The following is an 8,309-nucleotide window of genomic DNA, read 5'->3' on the forward strand; positions in this document are numbered from 1 at the left end:
TAGGGAAAGCTATTAAAAAATTGTAGGGTCTACAGAAAGGCATCTAATGAAATCATAAAACACAGGGTGTTCTATTTGAAAAAGTCGAGATTTTTCAAATTTTAAATTATCAGGTTTGACACGATTTTTTTTTGCCCTCTGTATATCGCAGGTCAACTTTTGATACGTTTTTTGAAAGAACCATTTTCACTATACAGTTCCTGAAAAAAAAATATTTCTAGCTGTCATACAATCACAATTATGTCAACTACTAGAAGTGACGAAACATAAGAAAAAAATGAAAAGTCGATTAACTCGAAAACTATCAATATTTTAATAGGGATCATAATAGAAAGTCCCGTTAATCTTTCACGTAGAATTCGATAATGCCATAAAAAAATATAGGTTTCATTTAAAAAAATTAAGTTGGTACCTGCCCAGGAAAAACTGAACACCCTGCATATGCAAATATATTTTCATTTTGTGCAGCTCGGGAAAGTATATATCTTTTATTAACCTAGATATTGGACTAACGCGCACTAGGTGGACACGGTGTATCTATCAAAAGTTACAAGCGAAGAAAATACGCTATACCAAAATAGTTAAATTAAATTAAAAATACGTTATCGATTGCTTTCCTTAATTTACACCCGGCAATTAGCCTTATCTGCGCTTAACACGTGTAATATTCATAAACGCGAATTTTTACAGCGCCCTTTACATGTAGACTTTATCAGCTAATTTCCATTATATGAGTTAATTGTCGAGGACCGGGACCGCCGTTTTATGGCGGGCATAAATTTTAAAGCGCGTGAAGGCGTCCAGGACGATTTGTCAAAAAGCTGCCGGGAAATATTAATTCGCAGTGGAAATAATAGAGGAGAAATCCCCAAGCGTGCGTAATCGAGAATTAATGTTTGATTATTATAATGAAGCTATTAAGGAGTATGTTTTAATGCGACCTGCTTGAAATATTCAAATTTCCCGCTGACAGCTGCACGGCATTGTTTGAGCCGGGTTAATGACGGCGTGTCAGGGGGTGGAGGCGTAGAATCGGGATGGATAATGTATCCCGTACAAAGGGAGCTAAATATATGAACGTATTTATTTTATTACGTAGAAAAAAAGCGCATTTTAATTCATGTTTTTACGAAGATGAAGGAAATTATGAAATAATGTTATAATAATGAGAAATATTCATAAATAAATCACCAATGGCTCCTATACAGGGTGTTTCTTAAGCAGAGGTCAAAAATCCAGGTGCGTATTCTATGGACAAATATAAGAGGTTTTTATTAGGGCAGCCACAGTCCAACATTAAAAAAATCAGTTTTTAAGTTTTAATTTCTAAAGCGCTTTAGATAATTTAACCAAATTCGGTGTGCATATTTAGTACGATAGTAGCTATGAAACAAAAAATTACGAGTTTTAGAAACTTACCAGTGGGGAGGGGTGGGTATCATCGATCATTATTTGCCAAAAATAATATATTACCCTCTATAATATTACAAATAAAATAGGTCATCATATGTGGCATTGTATTATCTTCATAATATTCTTTTTGTTTCTTTACACTTTTTTGTATTCCAAACCGATTTACAGCAAAATTGACTTATTTGATCAAGTGCATTTTTACACAGTTACTTGAGGAGGTATATCGGGTTTACTTAATGTACTTGAAATTTATATAGCGTATTACTCATTGCTCCCTCTGTGTCAATTTTTTTTTTAATCTAGATGTTGAGATATTGTTGTTGAAAGTTGTTTTTTAACATAGGTTTATATGGCGAAGATGGACGGTGCGGCTCTTTTTTTGCCCATAACTGAGAAAAAAATGTAGAAATTGTGAAACAAAACTTTTCCGCACTTTTAGATAGTACACAGTATTATCTTATTTTTGATGTAAAATTAATGTAAGTTTTGAACATAGTACAGCTGTATTAATTAGAAACAGAAACCAATAATTAGATTTCTGTATGACTTGAGGATTAATGTGGCAACGTCGCAATCAGCTGACAGCAAGGAGGGAATACATTTGAAAGACTTGATAAAAACGAAATTGATTTCAAACATAACATTTTTCCTAAATCCCATGTATATTGTTATCAACAATAAATTATCCACAACAGATGATTTTTGTACTGTTTTTAAAAATCTAGATTAATTAAAAAAGACTAGGAAGCTGTGATATATTTATTGGAATAAAAAATACAGTTGACAAATCCTTTTAATATATTTAATGGTTTATAAAAACATCGTAATCATTAGGTACCCAGCAATATTTAGGATTACAAAAAGTTTGATTAATATAATTAGTAATATTTGAGATAAAAGCATTTGTACGGAATAACAAAGGAACATAAATATTTCTCAGCAAACTTTATATCTAAAAAATTAGTTATAGTTGCAAAACTTTTGTAACATTACTAAAATAGAGATTAAAAACACGAACAGTGAGTAATAATGTAATTTCTATCACAGAACCTTCAAAATTGCATCCAACATTTTCTTTGACTTGGACGAGAGATGGGCGCGAGTGTCATTTCATTTCTTTAGAACTAAATTAACATAATTCTCGTTGTTTTACCAGTTCACATGATTTACGGATTTTAAATAAAGGATACAAATCTTCGCGAGGATAATACGATATATTTGCTATATATAATAATTATATTGTACATAGTTTACACACAATACATTTTTGAACGCGTACGCATCTTTACCCGAATTTGACGCGCAATATCTCCGATGTCCGAGGTCTGTAGGTTCGCAGTGTGTACAACTGCTAGTCAATTATTAGCGCTGTTGCCACATCTACATAGTCTTTATGCGTTCATTAAATATAATTTAAAACTACTTAAATATGATATTTTTATGTTGTTAATTAGTCAATATGTATGCTATGTGTATATGAGTAGATTGCTATATATATAATGTTTATCGCAAATAATTTCAATAGAATTTAATTTTTTCAAATTGGCAGCGGGTTTTAGTTCATAAGAAAAACATGGTGCGCAACAGCAACACAATTTTTTTTATATTAAAAGTATAAAAAATGTAATAAATATAAAATATAAAGGAGACATGTAGTATATAGCATGAAAGAGGAAAGAATAAGCAAATATTTTGTGGAAATAGCCTACTTTGATGACATCTTTATTTTGCCCGCGTAGAGGGCGCTGCAATTTACAGACGATAGTTCCAAAATCTGTTTATACCAGGTGAAAGATTTCAATTTTGCCATGAAATTTTATTAAAGTAAGTTTACTCTATTTCTTAAAATAAAAAAGTTAGGCGACCCTAAACTTTCGGAACTTTTTCAGTTTTTTTATGATTACTGACAAAGTTGGCCATGGATCTCAAATTTGTTTTTACGAGCATAAAGGCCTCAAAAAATGCAACAAAAAATATATAAAGATTTTTGACGTGAGATACATAGAAGGGGCCCTCTTATAGTAGACAGCCTGTATATATTTTTTTTTTGGAAAATAGTCGTTGATGATATCCACACCTACGCCACTGGTAAGTTTCTAAAGCTGGTAATTTTTTGTTTCATACCTACTGTCTTACTAAATTCGCACACGGAATTTGGTTAAAAGTGGTTTAGAAATTAAAAATTAAAAACTGATTTTTTTTTATTTTTGGCACGCTGTAGCTGGACAAAGACGATATTTTTGGCTACAGAATATGCCCCTGCATTTTTACCTCTACTTAAGAAACGCCCTGTAATATGCGATGGTTACCATTTTCCTAAATCATATGAAATAGGCATTATTAGTAAAAAAAAATTAAAGGATTGCCAATTAATTGAAGATAGAGTTCTAGTCTCGTTCTGGTTGCGCCCGAATTACGTTTGTGGCATTGTTGATGATTTGCACTAGTTGTTGAGTTACTTCTATAAAATAGGTTTTTTTACTTGAAATATTTAAGCTATTAATAATCGCATTATTGCTATATTTCCTAGGGAGAAACTCTTCCTAAGGCTATTCATCCATGTAAACCGCAAAAATTTAAAAAATCTATGTAAATTTTCTATGTATTTTATCAATGTTATCTAATCAAGTCATTACAATAAACTAACTACAAAACAAAATGAGATGTTTGGGACCTGCACTTGAAAATTGTGCAAGATTTTTGTTATGAAATCAATTTTTTTAAAGTATTAATTTTTGGTTAAATATTTTACAGTACTGAAAATTAATTGATCCTTAATTAATTAACTTTCAATTTAAAAAACTTAAAGACAGTACTGACGCGAAAGAGCATACACGATTTGTTATTTTTTCCAAAAAACCATAAGCTATTTATTTCCTTATTTAAAACAAACCGGGTGATGCATTTCTAACCGAAGCAGTATTTCATGTAGACAACGGGCCTCCAAAAATATCACACACAATACGGAATTTACCAAACAATGCTCTCACCCCAGCTGTTAAGGCCTGTCAAAAGGCCTATCAAGAGAACTCGCTGCTGAAAATATTAAAAGAAAGTTGAAAAATCGCTAGCCCCTGCCAAATGTTCTCTTAATACGTTTTTAAATATTTTAATCTATATGTTGATGCGCCTGTCAGAAAGAATGTATTTGGAACGTTATTGTTAAAAGTTAATATTCTTGTCTGTCTCGTTTCAGGGCGAGTTATGTGTGTTTGTGTTGGCCCGCAAGTTAAATTTACCGCCTATGAACGTTGGAATGAAGTCGAAAAATAATCTGACGTGACGTTCATTGCTCCACGCGTTTGGGATGTAACTGATTCCCATTTAGTTCGATTTAATGATTAATGAAATGCAACTGTAACAAACTTGAATATGTTACATTGGAACATACAACAAATTAATAGAAAATAGTTATTTACACCAGAAAGGAGGTAAATATTATTTACCAGTCGAGGACGATTTTGCGCCCGAGCGGAGCGAGGGCTGACAATAGAGTCCGAGACTGGTAAATTATACTTAACTGGCGATTCATTCTGAAGAACATCGGCAACGTTACTGGCTAATACAGGAGTTGATGTATTAGCAATCAAGAGACATGGTGGGTGGAAATCTGCCACAATTGCAGAATGTTATATTGCCGACAGTTTCAGTAACAAAAATGAAACGGCCAACAGGATTCTTTACAATGACACTTCAATTCCAGGTTCTAGTAGTACGTCGCATCAAGTTGTTTTAATGGATCAGTCAGATAATATTGAGCTTCCAGTGACTGAAATGGAGCGGTCAAGTCATTTTGAGAAAATTGTGACAATTAGTAAACGCGAGGAGAATAATTATCCAAATTTTATAAATGTTACTAAATGTAATAACTGTACAATTACTATAAATATTCATTCATAATAATTAATAAAATGTAATGTTCATCAAATATTTCTATTTTTTGTTCATAAAATAAATATTCATAAATTCATAAATAAAATTCATTTATAACTCAAAATCGCTTTTTTCTCTAGGGAGGTCAGTAACCTCACTTATCTTTCGTTGTCCATAGTAACTTCCACTTCTACGGTAAAATTCACTTACCTCCTTAAAAACAATGTATTTAATAGTCTATTTACTATAGTGGGAGCAGATAATAGTCTCTTTACTAAAATGGGAGCAGATAAACTCATTCTTCTTTGAATAAAAAGGTTTAATGTAAAATCCGAGAGATTTTGAATGACAAATTAGATGGTGACCTTGAATTTGACGTTCACCACAAGTTGCAAGGTCAAAAGGTCAATGTAATATCAAATGGAACACTATTTTTATACCAGCCTTCTAGGACATAGTACACTTTCAGTTAATCCTTGTTTCTATAGAACAGGTCTCAGTCTGGCTCAGGGAAACAACATTTTCGTCACACTTTCGAATCGTGTCTGGTATATTCTGTATATTGCTAGAGGATATAAAAACACGCGGGGATGGCTGTTCTGACATTATTTGACACAAATTCATATTTTATGACGCTTTAATTTAAAACGTTCCGGGAGCGGGCGCCGTCCCAAATTGCAAATTTCGCATTCGGTACATTAAAATCAATAACCTCTCTCACTCCCGCATCCGGCGGACACCTGTAACAACACACAGACGTAAGCTCGCAAGTAGCGGAGAGAAAGGTGGGTATATATTTATTATGATTGTGGAAAATTGGGTATATGCGCAATGTTTGTAGAAATATCACCCCGTATGCTCAGGAGAGATGATAAAGGGAGGGGTGGATGGCGGATGAAAAGGGCTGCTGCTCGCTCGGCTGCAGACNCGGAGACTTGTGCGGGAGAGGAGGCGGCATATTATTATTACGCAGGCCGCATTTGCGCCCAGGAACGACTTATGTTGGTAGGCCCTAACCACCATTCAGTGCAGGAATGAGGGAAACCTGGAAAACCTCATTAATTAGGGGGGTGGTCAAATGCCAACCGGTGTCAATCTCTCACATTGACCCAAGCCAACATTCTTCCACCCTACCATACCTGCACAGAGGTCGCCAATCCTCCGTACAAGTATAGATAATCTACGGTCACCGGCCGCGGGATTCGAAACCCGGGCAGTTCGACACATCGATTTAAGTACTGATGCCTTAAACCGTGCGGCTATCGACCGATAATATTATACAATATTAATTTGAATAAGTGCAAAAAAAATACTTTTTCTGAGGTTTTGGAAAATCAACGACTACTTTGCGAATATTGCGAAAAGTACCAATGTTTATACGTTTTTTTTAGCTCAATACATGCCCATGAGGCCTGTAGATTTTGAAATCGATCGGTCGAACCTTTTTCCTTTCCTGGAACGTCAGTTTCATAAAAAATTAAAGAAGCAGCTGTTTACTGCTCTTTGAACATCAATGATTCATTAAGATTAAGATAGAAAAAACATTTTTGCGTTATTTTTCTCACAATTTCGCGTTAAATACTCATCAAATATAGAAAAAACAAAATTCAAAATTTTGAAAAAATCAAAATTTTCAAATTTTTTTTTTGCGTTATTTTTTTCACAACTTCACATCGAATACTTACTAAATGTCAAAAAAAATTGTTAATAAAATTTAAGATTATATTGAAAAAAATTGGTAGTTTTGAAAAATACTGTTTTTTTTAAAGGCTTAAGAGCTTTCGAAAAAAGGACCAATAAATCGTATAGCAACACCTGTATAAAAATGTATGAAGATTCACTTGGGGGTATGAACTTATATTAATGCAATTAATTTTAACTGGATGAAATACGGCATACGAAGAAAAAAATCGCAGCAAAATTGCACAGAAAATGATTCAGTAAAATTTTCTTTCAAAATTTCAATTTTTCTTTAATTTCAACATTTGGACATTTGAAATAAAAGGAACGTAAAAATTATTTTGAAAAATTTAATTTTTTTTCAAAATATTGCTTTTTTTATCGACATTTGATGAGTATTTACCCGAAATTGTGAGAAAAATAACGCAAAAAAACATAAATTTAGCAAATTCATGTAAAAATCAACTTCAGCAAAACAAAACAGTTTATTTGCAGGAACAGAATTCGCTCCTGAGACACGGGTAGTCTTTAAACACTTCAAAATAAGAAAATTAAAGTAAGCAAACCATTTTTTTTATCGACATATAAATTCCAACACGATATAAAGGACATTTGTCGAAAAAATCTTCAACCGTCCGTCCGTCTACCCGAGCACCGGCAGGTACCGGTGAAATATTTTCCAATCATTTTTTCACCGGCGGATAAAAGCCGGGGGCGGCCAGATAAATCAACGTTTGAATACCGATATGAGAGGGCACGGCGCGCTGCAGCTATTGACCGTTCGACCGGCGAAGGCGAAGCCCATAACCTTTCAACTTTCTATATAAAGCGGCTGCAATAAAAATCACCTCCGTGAATCAAAAGCGATCTATCAAACGATATTATCGGTCAGCTATTACAGCTTCTGCTCCTGCCTGTGACGCAGTCATAATAAAAAAAAGCGGCGATACATCATGCCATGGCACGCTCTGATATGGCAGCGCCTCGCTTCAGTTGCTGATTGTACTTAAATTGCGTTCTTCAGGACGCCCGACGGGTTACCCTTTTTCCCCATAATGTTATTTATTTTTATTTCCATACTTTGTCTAAGAAGATCTATTGACTTGGAGGAGAAACCGCAAAATCGATTTTTTAGACCAATTTGGTCATTAAATAAGATTCCTTCAGAAATCCCTAATCTTTCTAAATTCAAAATTAAGAAACAAATAAAAAATACGCTCCATCACATGTATCACTTTTATATTTTCTATATAGTTTGGGAATATACAGTTATTTGAAATATAAGTGTAAAAAGTAATTCTTTACTGCACGAACTGCTTGATTAAAAACGTGTAATAAGCACG

Source organism: Anoplophora glabripennis, unplaced genomic scaffold, assembly GCF_000390285.2.
Source record: "Anoplophora glabripennis isolate ALB-LARVAE unplaced genomic scaffold, Agla_2.0 scaffold171, whole genome shotgun sequence".
In the NCBI taxonomy this organism is placed as follows: Eukaryota; Metazoa; Arthropoda; class Insecta; order Coleoptera; family Cerambycidae; genus Anoplophora; species Anoplophora glabripennis.